Here is a 17,912-nt window from a genome sequence, read left to right as displayed (position 1 = left end):
ACAAGCGGCTTGCAGGGCCCAGCGGGTTGAGGCTTTCCTGGGTAACTGGTGGCAAATGCATCTGCTGAGATGCAGGGCTGTGTGGAAGGCCATCTTGAAAACTGTTAGCAAAAAACCTTCCTGTTCTTGTAGCTTTTTGCTGTTTACAACAAAAGCAGGTTCATTCTTTATAAATACAGAGGATTATACTGAAGAATACACCTGATTTGTACTTTTCAGTTCTTTTAGTAGAAATGATCCATATATCAGTTACATCTTACTGGTTAAAAGGGTACTTTCTGCATGGGTGATTTTTCATCAATCTTAAGTGTATTATTGTACTGAACACTGTGGTGGAAATATAGGCTATCTTCCAGTCAGAAAGAGAGCTGAAGCTTTGGAAAGGGCTGCAGGAGAGACACCCTGTATGCAGTCCATGTGCTGAATGCGCCTGACAGCGTAACTGTTAGCGTTGTTTTTCTAACAGGACACAGCAAAGCGTAGAACACCAACTGAAGCTCAATTCTGGCAGGCTGTATTTCTCCAAGAATCCTTTGCTGTGGTGCAGTCAGAAGATGCATCTTCTCACTGAGAGTAGGCTGCTGCAAGTAACTGCTGTATTCCATCATTTCTGTTTTCCTCTCTCACACCTGGAACCTGTGATTACTGATTTTCTTGTATGAGAAGTCCTGTACCTTCCAAAACTTCAGCTACCATTACTAAATGAAATTAAAAGGCCAATCTGGCTGAGAACAGAAAATTCTGTCCGAGCTACCTAAAGTGCCATATTTCACTGTAATCTGATACGCATGACTTACTAAAAACTGCAGATTTAACTATCAGTGATAGTTATCAAGTTACTTTATTTTAATAGTGTTAATTTAATTTAGGAAATGTTTATTTTATTTCAGCGTATTTGAGAAGAGAATGCCTCTTTTTCATTTAATTTGTTATGCTTCCCGTTTTTACATAGCTTCCTAAAAATACAGACCTTCTGTTTTAACTATGTTGCTGATTACATCTGCATGAAAAATGCCTTCTGAGACATATTTTCTATTTCATAAAGAAACTACAATACCCTGTATGTTATTATAGCAAAACAAATTGCACTGTTGTATCCATTGCCATTACCTTCTATCATTCTTGGTAAGACTTTACTCTTGCCTTTTACTTCACAGGCCGTGTCATCTCTGAAAGTGAAAATCATGTGCTTTCTTTTGCCTTGCATTATTAGATCTCCTTATAAAAATATTACATGTCTTAATTCCAGTGTAAACTTAAGCATATGTTGTAGCTGTACAGAGGAGGTACTCTAGTTGGTCAAATCTACAACAGCATGAACACCCCATGCCATTGACAACACACAACTGATTTCTGGGATAATTATGAGTTTCCTGTAAATTATAGAAGTGGAATTGTTTTGCAGATAACGTCAGCTTATATTTGCATTTTTTCCCGTGGAGAATATATCTGAGCATAATTTGTCATAGTTGCAGAAAAATGCTCTAATTTTATCAGATTTACTTGGAAAAGAAAGATAGTATGAAATCTGAGCCAAATAATGTACAGTTTACAGTATTATAAGATTAGATGGCTCCTTGAAACTGTATAGATGACCATAAAAGCGAGAGATCAGAACAGGGAAAACAACAACAACAACACCACCACATTTAAAATGAAGTTAGTAATATAGTCTCAGTACTGGCGGGAAAGAGGGATGCTCAGAATGAAATGTGTGTATTTGTGCTTCTGACATGACTGATACAAACATCCAGCCTAGACGGAGAGACAGTAACACTGTTCTATGAAATGGCAATCACAGGTAACATCAACCTATCCATTAAAAATACAGTAGGTATATTTATCTAGGGTGAGATCAGTACTTTGTGTTGCTTAAATTATGATAATTCAGTAAGCACGTGTTAAGAAATGTCAATGTAGTAAAAAGGTGCAGTCTGCTTCAAAAAGAAAGATGACTATTCAAGTTCTGAAGATGAAGAATAAAGATGAAGAGTAAAGGATATGAACCTGAAGAGCAAAGATCAAATAATTCAGAAAGAACCTTGACCCAGAGGGGCTTTTCTGAACATGTTTTACCCACTCACTCACTGCTCGGAGCCTCCGTGTACCCGTGGGGGTGTACTTGATAGGTTCAGTAATGTGCTTGGAGGCTTTGTGCAGCATGAAATTTCTTTCTAATTTGTAGAAACAAGTAATACATAGAATCTGATTTCTAGCTAAGAAGCAATGCCATCAAGGGACAACTGTTGTTTTTCTTGTAAAGAAAAAGATGATTATTTTTTAAAAGTTCAGTTCTCCATGTTGAAGAGGGATTGTCCGTAAAATGTCGTTCCCCTTTGGGATAAGCAGTTCTGAATCCTTTGCCATTTTGCATTATCTTTTTCATACACACACACCGACAGATACAGTAATGCCGAATACCATCCCCATGTGATCCTGATAGATCCCCTCACTGACAACAGCATCCTGGATGCGTGCCGAGATCAGCAAGCAGCATGCTGCTCCACCATTCAGCCACCCCCTGCTCTTGGTATTTTCGCCTGCAGGAGCAAAGGCTCTGTTCAGGCTCTAAATATTCCGTTCAGTGTTTCTTCTTCTCCTGCTCGCCCTGGAATGAATGTCCCTCAAACCCTTTAGTAAAGGAACACCCGGGTGAAAGCATGAGCGAAACTGAGGGCAGGACAGAATGATGCACAGCTGCATCAGCACGCTGAGAGCGAGCTCAGAGAGAGATGCTGGAGATCTGGGCGAGGGAGGGGGGGAAGGAAGGACTCAAGCAGTTGCGTAAATGCTTTATTCATTTATTGCAATTCTGACATTCCCTAGGAAAAGAAGAAAAGGAGAGAGAATGATGATCTGGGCTAAGAATGAGAAGGAAGTAAAACTTTTTCCTCAGTTTCTCCCTCCTCTCTCTTTTAAGTTCTTGCTCTCATAGTCATACCTAAAACTTTTCTCCAGGTGCTTCAGTTTTGGAAAATTGGGCCATTATCTTGAATACACTTGACTGATTAGTGAATGTTTTTAAAGCCACCTATCTAAGTCGCTGCAGTTCTTGCTGTATTAATAATTAAGCTGCTATAATAATAATTCTTGTGTTCTCTGACAACGCAACTCAAAATGATGTGTGGATGTGCCATATTTATTATAGGAAATAAAACATTTCAGGTGTAAAATATGTACATGAGGCAAATGTCATCCACAAGAATGCCTTTTGTCAGAATGGCGTAGCTTCAGTCCAGGTATTCCCAAGTTTTATCGACTAACTATTCTCACACACCATTTCATTTCCCACGGGCCTTTTATGTGAATTTTAGTTATTCAGAACTTGCAGCAAAGACTATGAAGACAGAATCTGTTGCGCTACTTATTTCATGGCAGAAATACAGCATATAACAGCAAGATTCCCCAGGACTGGAAGATATGGAAATTTCTCTTCGTTGACACATTAGAACAAATTTCCATGCATCCCATGGAAACTGCACACAATCTCCAAGCAATGAAGAAGAGACAAATGGTGTTGTAAATCCTTTCAGCCCTGTGTGGGGGCCCTGAGAGCAGCCCTGCTGCGGGAGGTTTGGCTGCTGGGGCTCAGGGCCAGCATAGAGTCAGTGGCAGCCCCTTTCTTCTGGGGAAAGGCCCCAGAAGAAGATGCACAATATGGATTGTTGGGTCCTCAGCTGCTACAAGGCGAGGTTGGGGCTTTGCGGAGCATTTGTCCGCATTCCAGCAGGTGGTCTGAAGGTTTCATTTATGAGGATTAGTACTTCTGGTTGCCAACCAAGGTGAAATCAGAAGAGGGTACTGAGGGAATAAATACATTACAAGGGCATCTACGTTGTTTTGTATTTATATTAACAGCAAGAAATGAGCAAGAGAAATTAAAAAAAAATCTAATGAGAAGAAATGGTCTATGAATAGCATTTCTGAAGCTTGCATGGACAATTTGAATAGCTGGAATATAAAAATAATACGCTAGATTCTATTTAACAAGCACACAGATAATGAAAAAGTACACTCGGGACCCTATAACTTGTTTTGAAGACACTGTAACTTGCATCAAAATTATTAACAACTCAGACACAGAGAACCTTGAATGCGTCATTTTAACTGGTAAAACCCAAGAAAGGGAGATTGCTGGGGATCAATAAAAGACCACCAAACAAACCAGAAAATTAGTCTGAATTTCTTCATAGCAACTTGCCTGTATTCTGCCCGTACAGTTGAGGAGGAGAGGAAATGGCATGACAGTCCATTTAGGAAATCTGTACTGGAGGACCTGGAGACCAGCTATGAACTATCAATCAGCTGAATTTCAGGAGTGCCTCATCTTTCATTTCTTAAACAGTAGAGCACAGAGCATGAGGCAATCCTGCTTTGGACTTAATACTTAAAAAGAATCATGGCATTGGAGATGGTTTCCCAGGCATCAGGGACATAAATATGGGCAGAAAAAGAACATTACCAGTTAATAGAATCATAGCATAGTTTGGGTTGGAAGGGACCTTTAAAGGTCATCTAGTCCAACCCCCCTGCCATGGGCAGAGACATCTTCAACTACATCAGGTTGCTCAGAGCCCCGTCCAACCTGACCTTGAATGTTTCCAGGGATGGGGCATCTACTGCCTCTCTGGGCAACCTGTTCCAGTGTTTCACCACCCTCATAGCAAAAAATTTCTTCCTTATATCTAGTCTAAGTCTACCTTCTTTTAGCTTAAAACCATTCCCCCTTGTCCTATCTCAACAGGCCCTGCTAACAAGTCTGTCCCCATCTTTCTTATAAGCCCCCTTTAAGTAATGAAAGGCCGCAATAAGGTCTCCCCGGAGTCTTCTCTTCTCCAGGCTGAACAACCCCAACTCTCTCAGCCTTTCCTCACAGGAGAGGCGTTCCAGCCTTCTGATCATAGTCCTAGCTAACGAGCTGATTTCACAAAGGAAGAAAACTTTTTGCTTACAAAGAAAAGTGGAAATCATAGCTGGGACTCCTCTAAGAAGAGCTTGTAAGGCTAGAAAAATCACAATTCCATGATTTAAAATAGAAAGACAAAGCAGTAACTTTTGCTAAATGCCCTACCTGGATGAGTAGGAGCAGAAATTAAGTTTAAAAAAAAGAGAGAGAAGACTGGGGAAGTAGAAAGTAATTAGTAGTCATTTAAGATAATGACAGGCAGAACATGAGCAGGGCAGCCAGACAGCAGAGGGTAAACCCACTGCTTATAAATTTAATAGGTTTTAAAATGTCATAGTTACAAAAGCCAATAGCTCCCTCCCCCAAAAGTCTGTTTACTAGCTCTATGGTGTAAGAGTGTTAAGAATGAAAACATAAAAAAAAAGAAGTGCTCATTTTAAACACATGCTGGCAGACCAGGGAAATTCCAGAGGAAGGCAGAACTGGTAAGATTATGTCAACATAAAAAGTGAAAACGGGAGCCATGCAATCATAAACTACCTAGATTCCTATCAGTCCTTGGCAAACCTTGTTTAAACAATCATGCCAATGTTTTCAAATACAGAAGCAGGCAGGTTCAAGTACAGACTCAGCAGGTCTGTATTTACTCCCTGGGGTGTGTAAAGGGTGAAACTTCCCGGCAGAGTAACCTGCTGCTGGGTGGTGCAGCAGAAGATGGGGAAGTCAGTGGCACCCTAGGTTCCCTCAAACCCTGCTCTGAGGGAGGGTGACGTGCAAGCTGATCCCCGTGAGATCTTGCGGTGTGCTGACTGCGGGTCAGTCACAGCAGTAATAATAAAAGAAAGGGTTTGTACTTACTGGCTGATCTGCCAGTACATTTTCCAAGAGGCCCTATAGCGGGAATGGGAACATGGAAAGGAAGCGTGGGTGCTAACAGAGTTCCTCAGGGACATCCCAAAGGCCACTCATTTCGGTGCTACTGAGCTGCAGTTAAGAAGTGATAATTGCATGGGTGCGGAAAGGAACGAGCTTCTCTGTGCAAAACCAGTCTGCTTTGGATCATGGAAAGCTTACTTAATCAACTATGCATCTTCAATCAAACCATCATCAATGCAACAGCAACCAACCTGTTCACAGCCCGACTCCTTGGTAACGATAATCGCCGGTCGCGCATAGGCTTGCGCGGCCTTCCGCACACGCACAGGGCTTGGCTCACCCCGCCTCACCGTGGCATTCGTACCTGCAGCTGTGGGGAGGAGCAGATGATGACACGAAGAAAAGTAACGACGCGAAAGAACGGCTAACAATTACATGAAGCATTCGAATATTATGTGTGCCGGTCAACAAAGTCTAATGGAAAAATAGGTCTCATCAGAGAAACCCGAGATGAGATTACAGGCTTGGGTGTTACAAGATAATGTCATAGCTGTACTAATTTTTTAAGGTGCTTGACTTAGCGCCACATGTTAATGATCAGAAGGAAATTACTTTATAATGCAATAAAGCACAGATTCAGTGCGTCAAGAACTGGGTGAGCAGTTCAAAGTAGCTGTCGGTGAGACAATCATCTTTGGAAACTGGTGTTTCCTTTGGGGCTCCTTGGGTTTCCTAAATGGCCTGGAAAGTAAATATAAAATCAGTGCTAATCAAACTTGAAGTGATGTGGCACTGTCCGTGCAATAAACAGTGATAAGAATAAGGCAACCAGCAAGAACTGTATGAAAAGCTATCTCCTGAAAAGTAGGAACATTGTAAAGGATATAAGAGTGAGAACTCTTAGGCAACGTAAAGAATATGAGAGTCAAAACCTAACAAGTATATGACTGCAGCAACAGGGCTGAGGTAACTTCTGGAGTTGAAATAAGGAAGTAATGAAGAGATTATTTTATCTCGGTGTATAGCATTGATAAAACTGCTATTGGAATTTGGCATATAGTTTAAAAATAGGACAGAGAGCAGGAAAGGGCTCACTTTGGGCAGCTCGTCAATGCTGTAGCAGAGACAGGCACAAGGAAAGAACTAATAGCAGGAATCCAAAGCCAGATAAATTCGGACTGAAAATGAAACACAAGTTTTAAAACAAAGACAAACTACGAAGTGAAGCAAATGATACCTCATCTTCCGGCAGCTTTTCATGAGGGTTGATGGGGAACCTGATGGCATGACTTTGGCCAGATAGAGATTGTATTTCAGGCAGTCACCAGGCCCAGTTCACAGGAGATTGACCATCACTGCCAGCTGTGAAACTTAATAATAATTTTAAAATAATTTAATTTATTTTTTCAATATTGTCATCAGCATATTTATTGCTGAAATAAAGACAGTCAGAATTATTAATGGCCCAAATGAGAATCACATCTCACTAAAATATGGTGCATTCATCTAAGACTTCCAAAATTTGGAGGAAAACTTGCATTCTTAACATATACTTCATGGGAATAAGTGGAGCAATCCTAGGACTGCATTGTATGGTTTAAATTGAAGCAGTTTATCCTAAAGCAGCCTTCAAAACAAGGAAAAAAACAGATAAGCTATTTTTAATAATATAATTCAAACCTTACCATTGATATAAAGCTTATTGCTGCACTCTGAAATACAGTTAATTTTATAGATTCCTTTCGTTGCAAATTGTTCCTTAAAGTGCTTTGCAGTACAGATACTGGCAATGAGCAAGTAAACAAATAAGCAACAACAATTAAATGCTCAGTTATCACTCCTGTTCAGAACTGCATTTTAAAATGTTGTATAAGGGGCAAGTGACTGGACACCAGGATTATCATGTAAACTCTTAAAGCAAGTGCTTTCATTTCTACTGACTGAACAAATTAAATAGAATCAGCAGGCCTTGTCCTTCCCCTCATAATTTCTTCCCTTAGAAATTTCTAATTTAAAGCCAGTTCTTCTTTTAATTACACTAAGTAACCCAGTTTCAAGAGAGCCACATGGACACAATTGGAAAAAGAGTATAGTTTATCAAGGACAATTGCATATTACTGTCAGAAGAACACATCCCATAAAAGCAATCATCATTTTGCTGCTTTGACCAGTGAAGTATTTTCTTTTAAAATGCAAAACCTCTTGTTGTTAGAAGCGGGGAGCTGTAGTAATAGAAATATCGGCCTATTTTTCTGTCTAGAAAAATGCTTAAGTACGACTCCTGCCCCCGAGCCTGAAGCAGCGGGTGCTCCGGGGCAGTGTGAGGGGCTGGGGGGGTTACACCCGTCATTTCGGTTCTGCGAGGAAACAAGACACCTCCTGTGCCAAGTGAGGAGATGCTTAACAGGAGCGGCCCTGCTGGGTTCCAGGATGCCCGATGAGATTAGGATTACATTTTTGAGAACCACATTGTAACGAGCGACAGCAGTGATGTGTTTCTGGCCAAAGTCCTCCACCTGCCCATGGTACCCCAGAGGCGGCTGCCTGCCGGCGCTGGGTTACGCAGCCTCTGGAGAGTAAGCACAGCAGTGTATGTACGCTCTGTGCATGTAGATACGGAGAGATGTGTATGTATATGTAATTTTCTGTTATATGTTGTCCTGGTTTCGGCTGGGATAGGGTTAAATTTCTTCCTAGTGCTGTGTTTTGGATTTAGTATGAGGAGAATGTTGATAACACACTGATGTTTTCAGTTGTTGCTAAGTGCCCTCCTAGTCCAAGGACAGCTCCCATGCCCTGCTGACTGAGCTAGGTACACATGATGGGAGGGAACATAATCAGGACAGCCAGCCCAGCTGGCCAATGGTATTCCATACCATGTGACGTCATGCTCAGTATATGAACAGTAGACGTGATCTAGGAAGTACCGATCGCTACTTGGTTATCGGTCAGCGCGGGTGGTGAGCAATTGCGTTGTGCATCACTCATTTTGTATATTCTATCATTATTTTTTATTATTATTATTTTCCCTCTTCTGTTCTATTAAACTGTCTTTATCTCAACCCACGAGTTTTTCTCACTCTTACCCTTCTGATTCTCTCCCCGTCCCACTGGGGGGGTGGGGGGAGTGAGCGAGTGGCTGCGTGGTATTTGGCTGCCTGACAGATTAAACCATGACAGTCCTTTTTGGCGCCCAACGTGGGGCTCAAAGGGTTGAGATAACGATAGATCTGACCAAAGTGTGTTAAGGCAAAATTGTTATAAGCATCCATTATATTGATTGGTCACAATGTTGACGTATTGGCTGTCAAAGTTGTGGGGCTGGCTCTCAATGTTGGGTCATGTAATACCTTGCTTGCAGTGTATGTTCCCTTTTGTGCTGTTTATCATTATTCGGAACTGGGCCAAGATTATAATTTTGCTGCTGTTTTATGAGGTAATAAAATCATTTGTCGTAAGTCTAATCTGGTATCTGTACTTGGCACTGCCGTCATTTCTGTACCTCGGGAACCACCTCTTAGAAACTATTAGTAATTGCAGTTTTTTCTCCTCGGAGAATGAATTTAAGGGGGAGACAGGATGGGACACTTTCTCCCACTTGTTCATCTTCCCTTCCATATCGTCAGAAACTCCTTTTTCTTCTCTCCTCTTCACGAAGATGTCCACAATATTCCCTGAGAATTTTGAATATCCTTGGGATGTTCAAACAAGCATGTTCATATTGCTATGTCTCCTGAATGTGGTTCAGGCCTTGTTAGGGTTAAACAGCTATTCAGAGATCAACCCTCAGGAACAAGAAAAGAGGGCAAACGGCGTTGCCTCGTTGGGGCGGGTGGAGCGGTGGGTCCCAGGGGCGGCGGGCAGCGGGAGATCAACCCCGGCAACAGACACAGTGGCTACTCAAAACCCCACGACAGGCACTGCGGCTACTTCAACCCCCACGACAACCCCTGTGGGGCGTTGTATATATAGAAGGTGAGATTAAGGGTAAGATTAAGCTCATTATAGATATTCAAATAATAACATATGGCTCTTCCAGTGGGAGCCCCTTTGGAAAGCCCTTATTCATATCAAGTGGTTTCATAGTTAATCAGTAAAAAACATCCCCTGTGGCAGGTTTGCACATCCCGCCAGCAGAAGCTTTGCCCCTGTAAGGCAAGATGTCCTTCAGGGAGGGTTGCTCGTTGGGTGCCTGTGCTTGCCCAGCTGCAGCAGCGTGGGTGCCGGTGGCCTCAGCCCAGCGGGTCGTGGGGAGGGGCACTTCCCCGGAGCGAGGCAGGGGGCAGAGGGGCTGCGGTGGGCACCAGCCCGCTCTGCCGCGGCTGTCGCCTGTGGGTGGTGGCACCTGCCCTCTCCTCTGCTGGATGCGTGTCTGAGGCTGCATCCCCACCCGCAAGATGGGTTTTACAGACTCTTCAGGCCTGAAACCAAAGCCGTGGAGGACAGTCTGGAGCCAAAGATAGCAGTCCTTAGCGCTGGGGATATAAAATATGTCATTGCCCATAATTAAGATGACGTCGCAGATAAATGGTATGAGACTTTCATGGTTTCCCATAGCCATTTTATCAATGTTCTGCTTTGGCTTTTGTATTTTATTTTAACGCTATAATAAGAGCCCTCATACCGTTACTACAAAACATCTCTCAACCCAAGTTGAGGTCTTGGGCCTCAGCCCAGTTTTTTCAATATAGCTTTCCGAGGACAAATCATGCAAATTTTTAGTGTTTCTTTTTCTGGCAACCTGCTCAATTTGAAACTTACTTCCAGAGTAAGACCTTCGAGACTTTGTAGGCTCCTGGGAATTTCACAGGAAGGGTCTGAGGTGATGAACCTCCCTTGTCCCCCACTGAATGAGCACTTCTGGAAGACTTGTCCTCCCTAGCCTAAAGATAATGCTGATGATATTGTACTATTAGGATGTGTAGTTTGCAGTGAAAAGTTTGAGGTGGCAGTTGCTTCTGAACATACATGCAAAACTTATTTTCATACAATACTCGTTGTTCCCGTTCCCTCAAAATAGTAACTCACTGAATCACAACAACAAATAACAGGTTTATAGCAGAAGCAGATGGTAAAGTGGCCAACTTTTGTTAAAAACAAATTTTGTATTTCCTCAGCAAAACTCCCTGCAGGTTGTAACTTTGTCGGAAGCCGTATGACAGGGCATATGTTCACTGTCAGGCCCAGCTGATCACTTGTCTCTGTGATTTAGAGTTCATGTAGGAAGATACACAATCATCCATACTCAACCATCTAGTCATGTCCTAAGTGTCCAAATTTGCCCAGCACGGTGGTGTTTCAACCTGACTCTTGCCACATAAGGAAGGAAACGCCAACAACAACATTAATACATTTATTATTAGTAGTATCATTAAACAGTTGAAAGCTTCCTTGTTATATTGTTTAATCATGTACTTTCCTTTTCCCGCACAAATTATTTTTCTGAACCTTATACTTCTACAAACATAATTCTTCAAGTCTTTAATGGGCACAAGTTTAAAAAGACAGACAAAAAGCAAATGCACAACGTTTGCCTGAGTTAGTGAGCATATAGGCAAATATCCCATGAGGACTTGTGACACTAAAAATCTTGGGTTGAAAAGAGAGGGATCATCTGAATTTGAGCTTATTTGGTGACCTGCGGGGTTCCAGGAAACATGCTGACTCAGGGACTGCTGTAGGGCTGTGGACAGGACTGGCACAGAGATGGTCCTTGACCAGTGTAAACACCTCTTAGCAACAACTCAAACATCAGTGTGTTATCAACATTATTCTCATACTAAATCCAAAACACAGCACTATCCCAGCTACTAGGAAGAAAATGAACTCTATCCCAGCCGAAACCAGGACAACTAGTAAAATCATAAACAGCAATTCTCCTGTGAACTGCTTTTTTAAAATGAGTGAATCCATGGTTAGGGATTCTCTGCAGCATTTTGGTAGTTTTGTTTTTCCCTTGTGGAGACACTGATGGATACAAGACATATTGCTGTGTTCATTAGAGAAAAACAACACAGATTTATTAACAGGTTTCTAGCAAACAAAAGCTTTTGCCAACTGGAACAACCAAGATCCAGCAAAAAAACCCAAAACAAGCACTCTGGGGGAAATCCAGTTACCAACTCATCTTTGCAAGCACTTTGATTCAAAATACCATTGCATCCTTGGTTAATACATTTTTTTCTATGAGTAGAAGGTTGGGAGCTTGGTAATACTTACTGAACAGTACTTACTACAAATGAAAACATGAAGAAGGGAGGGAAGGTGTGTGTGTGTTTATAACTCCCGTTATTAGCAGCAAGGGCATTGCAGTCCTGTTGTGAATTAGACCAAAAGGATTTTTTCTTTACTGCCAGCATCTGCTTCCAGTGCTGACAGAAGCCCCTGCTCAGGCAGGAGGAGGCAGGAGGATGAGCCAGCTTTTCTGCTCCCCAGCCCACCGTGCTCAGCGGGAGTCCCGTTTGCTCAGCTCAATATAAGTACTGCAGGCAGGGAAGGAGGGTTTGTTTGCCGCAAGCCAGAGGGACGCGGAGTGTGTGTAATTCACTTTGAACTATATGCTGCTTCTTCAGAGTACAAGTTCCTATCAGGATAGCATTTAAATCCTGAATTTTCTCACAGAATAGCCTTTGCCGACCAAACAGAACTAGCTGCTTAATCACTTCACCTGGCAAGGCACAGAAATCATGGCTAGCATGATTAATACTAATAAAACTTTATTTTAGTCTCGATGTTTTGTAATCAAGCTGGTTTCAACTTATTCATTAATTTAAAATATGCATACCAGTTCAAACAAAACCTGAAGAGAACCTTTAACAACTAACAATGACTGAGCTTGGTTTTGTGTCGGCTGTTCTGCACCTTCTTGTCTCATGTAACAGCCACAGTTAGTTTAAATGGTGGCATTTACTCATCTGCTTTGTCCTTACCACATGAGGACAACCGCAAGGGGAATGCTGTGAATCTCGAAGGGCGACAGGCGCAAGTCTAGGTTCTTTGCCTTTCAGGCGGTGAAAGCGTGATAGGACTTTTAAAATGCTATATAGCAGGCACCTCTGAGCTCCCAGCTCTGCCAAGTCTCACTTCTTGACCGCTGAGCACCCCAGATGTGCAGCAGTGACTGAAGTAACGATGCAAACTCCGAAGTTTCAGGAAATTCAGCCTTTAACTGAGGTGACTTAAGAAACATCCATTACGTGCAGGTCAGCTTGTAATTGTCCAGGCCAGTTCTCTTACTTCAGGTTGATTCTTCTTTTGAGGCGTCTAGCACTGGCTGGTTTCCAGGAGGGATGCTGAGACTTCTGCTCCGATTTGATGGTACATTTGATGGTTCCTAGAAAAGCTGATGTCTCTACGTGCATTTGGCAAAGGAACAATACAAGGTCCAGGAACGTAGAGAAGGGAAATGGAGTACTTTCACATGGCTGGGTCATGGGAATTACGGGCAACAAGCTAGCACCTTGAAGCCTCGGGATGCGTTTTGGTGGCTCCTACTTCACTTTTGTAGAGGATACCTGTTGCTACTGTTAAAGGAAGAGATGGGAGGAGTTGGAGAATGATCCTATTTCGGTGGAGGCATTCTAGAGAAAGGTCTGAAGTTACAGGTGATGACTAGTTTTCCACTTCTCTTTCCATTGATCTGTAATTTTGAATTTTCTAGGAAATGTGAGCGATTTCTTGGACTCTGTTTTTCCCCACAGTCTGTTAACATCATAAAGAAAGATGTGAAGGAAATAATCTATCAGTATAAACAGCTTGTTTAAAAAGTGAAGGCTGAAACTACCTGTTTATCTGAATTGACTCGTTCCGTGAGAAAACAAACCAATTGCTTATGTACTTCAACACAATGACAAGGTCTCTCTGATGCCACAAGTATGCTATAATATCACTCACTCTCCACCCTTTTCCATGTATTGTTCTGTGCACGAAAATTTTCTCTGACCAAAGGTAGAATAGACCTTCCCATCTTCAAGGCAGCAACGTCTGTACCTGCAGTGTGAGAGCCTCAGGAGGCAGCACTGCAGAGGAGGTGCTGATAGTGGAGGTCATGGGTCTGAGCAGATCAGGAACGAGAGCTGTAAAACTGGAAAGGATTGTGATTTTGGCATAGCAGCAAAGGCTGGGAACTTCACCAGCAGATGAAACGAGCAGACGTCACTGGAGCACGGAGAAAGGAAGCTACAATATAATCTCCAGTGCAGAAAAGTTGAGGAGAAAGAAATGAACAACGCTGTAAACTTTTAACTCACCAGAACACTTGTGAACGAGACAGACTGTAGTAACCCCGCACGCAAGGCGTCTAGAAGATAGTGCTAAACTTTGCTCTTTTCTCTAAACTCCATAAGATCTTTCACTGCAACAACCCATATATGTCATCAGTATCAGACACATCCCTATAAATAGCAGAATAAATCAGCATTGAGGAATGAGGCTATCAAGGAACCATCCAAAATCTCTTGATTCTGTGTCGTGTTTACCTGGGTCCTCACATCATTACAGCCAAATTGTCCCAGGTTACACCAGTCTGACAGGTTACACCTTCTGCCTACTTCCTCTGTGTAAATTATACAAGAGGATCCTTGGTTATGGGAGGCCATTCCATGTAAGATAATACAGTGCTCGTCTGTGCAAATACGGGTGTATTCTGGTAGCCAACTTTGGGCTTCTGCTTTCAGGTGCTGCAGGACCTGAGACAAAACCTAGCTGCAACAACCAGAAGAGTTCAGATAATTCACAGAAGCAAACTGAAATTCTTGAGGCTCAGGAAGATACAAGGACTTTCCTCCTCCTCTTCGCATTGAATACTTTGGTACTGTAGAACCAGAAGCCTGTAAGATGGGCAGAGCGAGTTCTCCCCCTGGTGCTGCCAGTTCAGCCTGGTAGCAGAAGTCAACCCAGACCTGCTGTCCCAGTCCTACCTCAGGAGTTGCTGTAACACATTCAAACAGTCCTCTCAGCAAGCAGAATTAAATGGCAAGTCCCTCAGGATACAGAGCACACAGACCTGTAGCAATAATGGAAATATGGCTTGAATTCTTCCACTGGTGTTATTGCAATGTTAATACCATAGTAGAGCTCCGCTGGGGCAAACCACTTTGGAAATCCTACTGTGTTTAGTAATTCTGTGTTTTTATCAGGAAATCACTTCTGCTAACCTTCAAAGGCCTGCAGGTTGTTTTGAGTCTGAACACTTTAGGTATTTTTGTGTCCAAATAAATTTAAAATGTATTAATATTAGCAGATGAAGGAACTATGTGTATCTAATGGCAAATTCAAGGCAAACAAATGCTTCCTTTGATATTACGCTGTGCTTCTGTCAACAGGCACCAGCTGATAACTCTGTTCATTGTAAAAGAAAAATAATTTGCTTTTTTTCATGCAAAATAGGGACAGGATGAGCTAAGGTAGCAGGACGGAGCACATTTGCATAGACATATAAAAATAACAAGCTGATCAAAAAACTACAGAAGATTTGTCAAATGTTAAGGATAAGTCCTAGATTGCTGCTTATCTTTAAATTTACTTTGCTGTAGCCTGGTGATGCGATACCACACGGTGAAAGTGGATGACCATAGCTAAGCCACACCACGGAGCTCTCCCACCGCCAGGCAAGTTGCAGTGCTTCAGGAAGCAACACTGTACAGATGACAGATTGCTTGCTAAACTAGCATAGCATGAAAGGCACTTTCTGGTGTCTCGGGGAGCCAGAATTTTCATTGGGATATAAGACTGAAATATTGGTCACCTTCGTTGTTTAATTAGTTGATGAGACATTTGATAAGACTGTATAATTGCATATTCATGTCATTTGTCTGCCACGTGATTACTGTGTGGTTAAATGGCTACGTTATGCATCAATAACTCCCACCGATATGGATGAGAATATTTTCACTCACAAATTTGGCACACCATTTTGAGAGCCGCTGCTTGTTCAGGTACATTTCTAGGCTCATGTAAGTAGTGACTTCACAAAGTTCACAGAACATCAAGCCAAAACATATTGTTGCCATCAACTAGTCTCACCTCCTGCCTAATTTAATTATGACGTCTTCCCTGACTAATTCTCATATCAATTAGAGCTTATCTTTTAGGCAAATATTCAATCGTGATTTCAGCTTTCTATCTGAGCAATTACAGCCACTCTCTAAATGCCCATTTCACCTGGAAAACTTTTGGTTTGTTTTCAACCTGGATTGCTTTAGTACTATATAATTTAAAGGAGTTTTACTACACCCAGTTTCTGGGTGCAGCAATTTTAAATAGCCTATCCACACCAATTTCTTTAAAACCTCCTTTGAAGACTACCGAAATGCTTTTTCTGATCCTGAAAATAAGTGCCAGGGTAGGGAGGATCTGAACTGATAGCAGTAATAATACCATCATTTTGAACTAGTTACTTTATGTTTGAAGATTAAGCACAATTCATCAAAGATAAAACCGATTAACTCAATCCTGCAACTGTGCAGGCACTTAACGAACTTTAATCACATGAGCAGGGCCCATCTGCAGGAGGTGACGCAGGGGAGCACGCTGACTGCAGTTCAGCGAGGCTGTTCAGAGTCTGCTTAACTTTAAACAGCACTAGCACGTCCCTCCATTACCAACACTTCAGTGGGACTACTCTTGTGCTTAAAAATAACTGTGAGCTTGAACATTTTGCTGGCTGGTATCTCGCCGCTCTCCACTTAGCGGGGTCAAACACTGATGAAATAGAGCTGCGCTGGAGTGCTGGATGCCACCGAAACGACAACAGCGTTACCGACTGTGCCAAGATTTGTACAAACTCTGTGCTGAAAACCAGGCGCAGGAAAATAACGCTGCTGAAAACTGTGATCAACCTGTGACACTTCATATTAGGACTGCTCTGGCATAGTAGGGGAAAAAGTGCTTTCATTGTTACAAGAAGTCTTTACAAAAATTACTAAGCAGACCATTTCTTACTAAAGACAGGACAATATAAGCGCAGGTGGTTTGGCAAAGCTAATTTACTTTTCCGCTTTTCAGCTTCCCTACCTGAGGAGAATGGGAAGCAACCTATTCGAGGTGCTCTTGGGTAGAGAAGTAAGATAATCCTGGTGCAGATGTGTGTCTGTTGTGTCCTGTCTCACACAGGACCGATGCTTCGATTCTGAGGAAGACGTTGAGCTGATTTTTTTAGAATTGCCTTCAAATCTAAAGGTATCTCTTTGCATTAAACTCCCGTACAGACGAGGGTACCTCAGCACTCCTCAGCATCCTTAATGCAAAGTGGAGCTCAGCTTTCTGCAACTTTCAGTCACTAGACTGGGCTGGAGAACATTTTGGATTGGAGAACATTTAAATTAGGCCTTTGTGTATTTTGTGAATTTGGACTTTATTCTCCTTCTAAAAATGCTATCACAAGCTCACTCAAGCCATGTGTTGTGCAAGGCCTGCATTCCTGTGACTGCATGGAGGGCTGGAGGCAGGAGAACAGTTTGCCTATGTACGATTCAAGAGTATAAGTCAATAAAGTGGAGATCTGTAATCAAGCTAGAGCTTGCACTCTAGTGCAAAAACACCTGCAAGGAAGAATTGGGCAAAGCATTTTCAAAACTACACATGGGTTTATCCTTGCCTCTGGACAAGTTATACAGTAAGAAGTATACCTTAAGTTATACCTTGATTTTGTTATACCTTAAGAACGAAGATAATTTTCTCACATAGAACAGTATGTGAAGACAGATGACCAGCAGTTTTCCATTGTGGAAAAAAATCAAAATATATAGTAAAATTCTGGCTTCATTAGAGATAAGAAGAGAAAAAGGAAAGGCATCTAAGCTTGAAATCTAGATTACATTCTTATTTCAGGTAGTTCTGAACCCAAGTGAAGTATATGTTAAACCACCCCAAACCAAACCTATCTGAATCTAAGTGGTGTATTACTCATAAACCTATAGGCAACCCAGTGTGAGAATATTTTTGTTCATTTAACTTCAAACTCTGAAGTACAACAAATTAAATTATGCTTCCATTTTGTCTTGTGATAATGGCTTCAGGCACTTTTTAGGATTTGGTTGGGTCTTTTTGTTTTTTTATTTCTGTCAGGGCTTTGCACAGGTTAAGTCAACTACAGAGCCTCTCGGGCAGACACCACTGAGTGCAATGTCAG

The sequence above is a fragment of the Calonectris borealis genome, chromosome 1, assembly GCF_964195595.1.
Source record: "Calonectris borealis chromosome 1, bCalBor7.hap1.2, whole genome shotgun sequence".
Taxonomy (NCBI): Eukaryota; Metazoa; Chordata; class Aves; order Procellariiformes; family Procellariidae; genus Calonectris; species Calonectris borealis.
Note: the sequence above shows the minus strand (reverse complement) of the source record.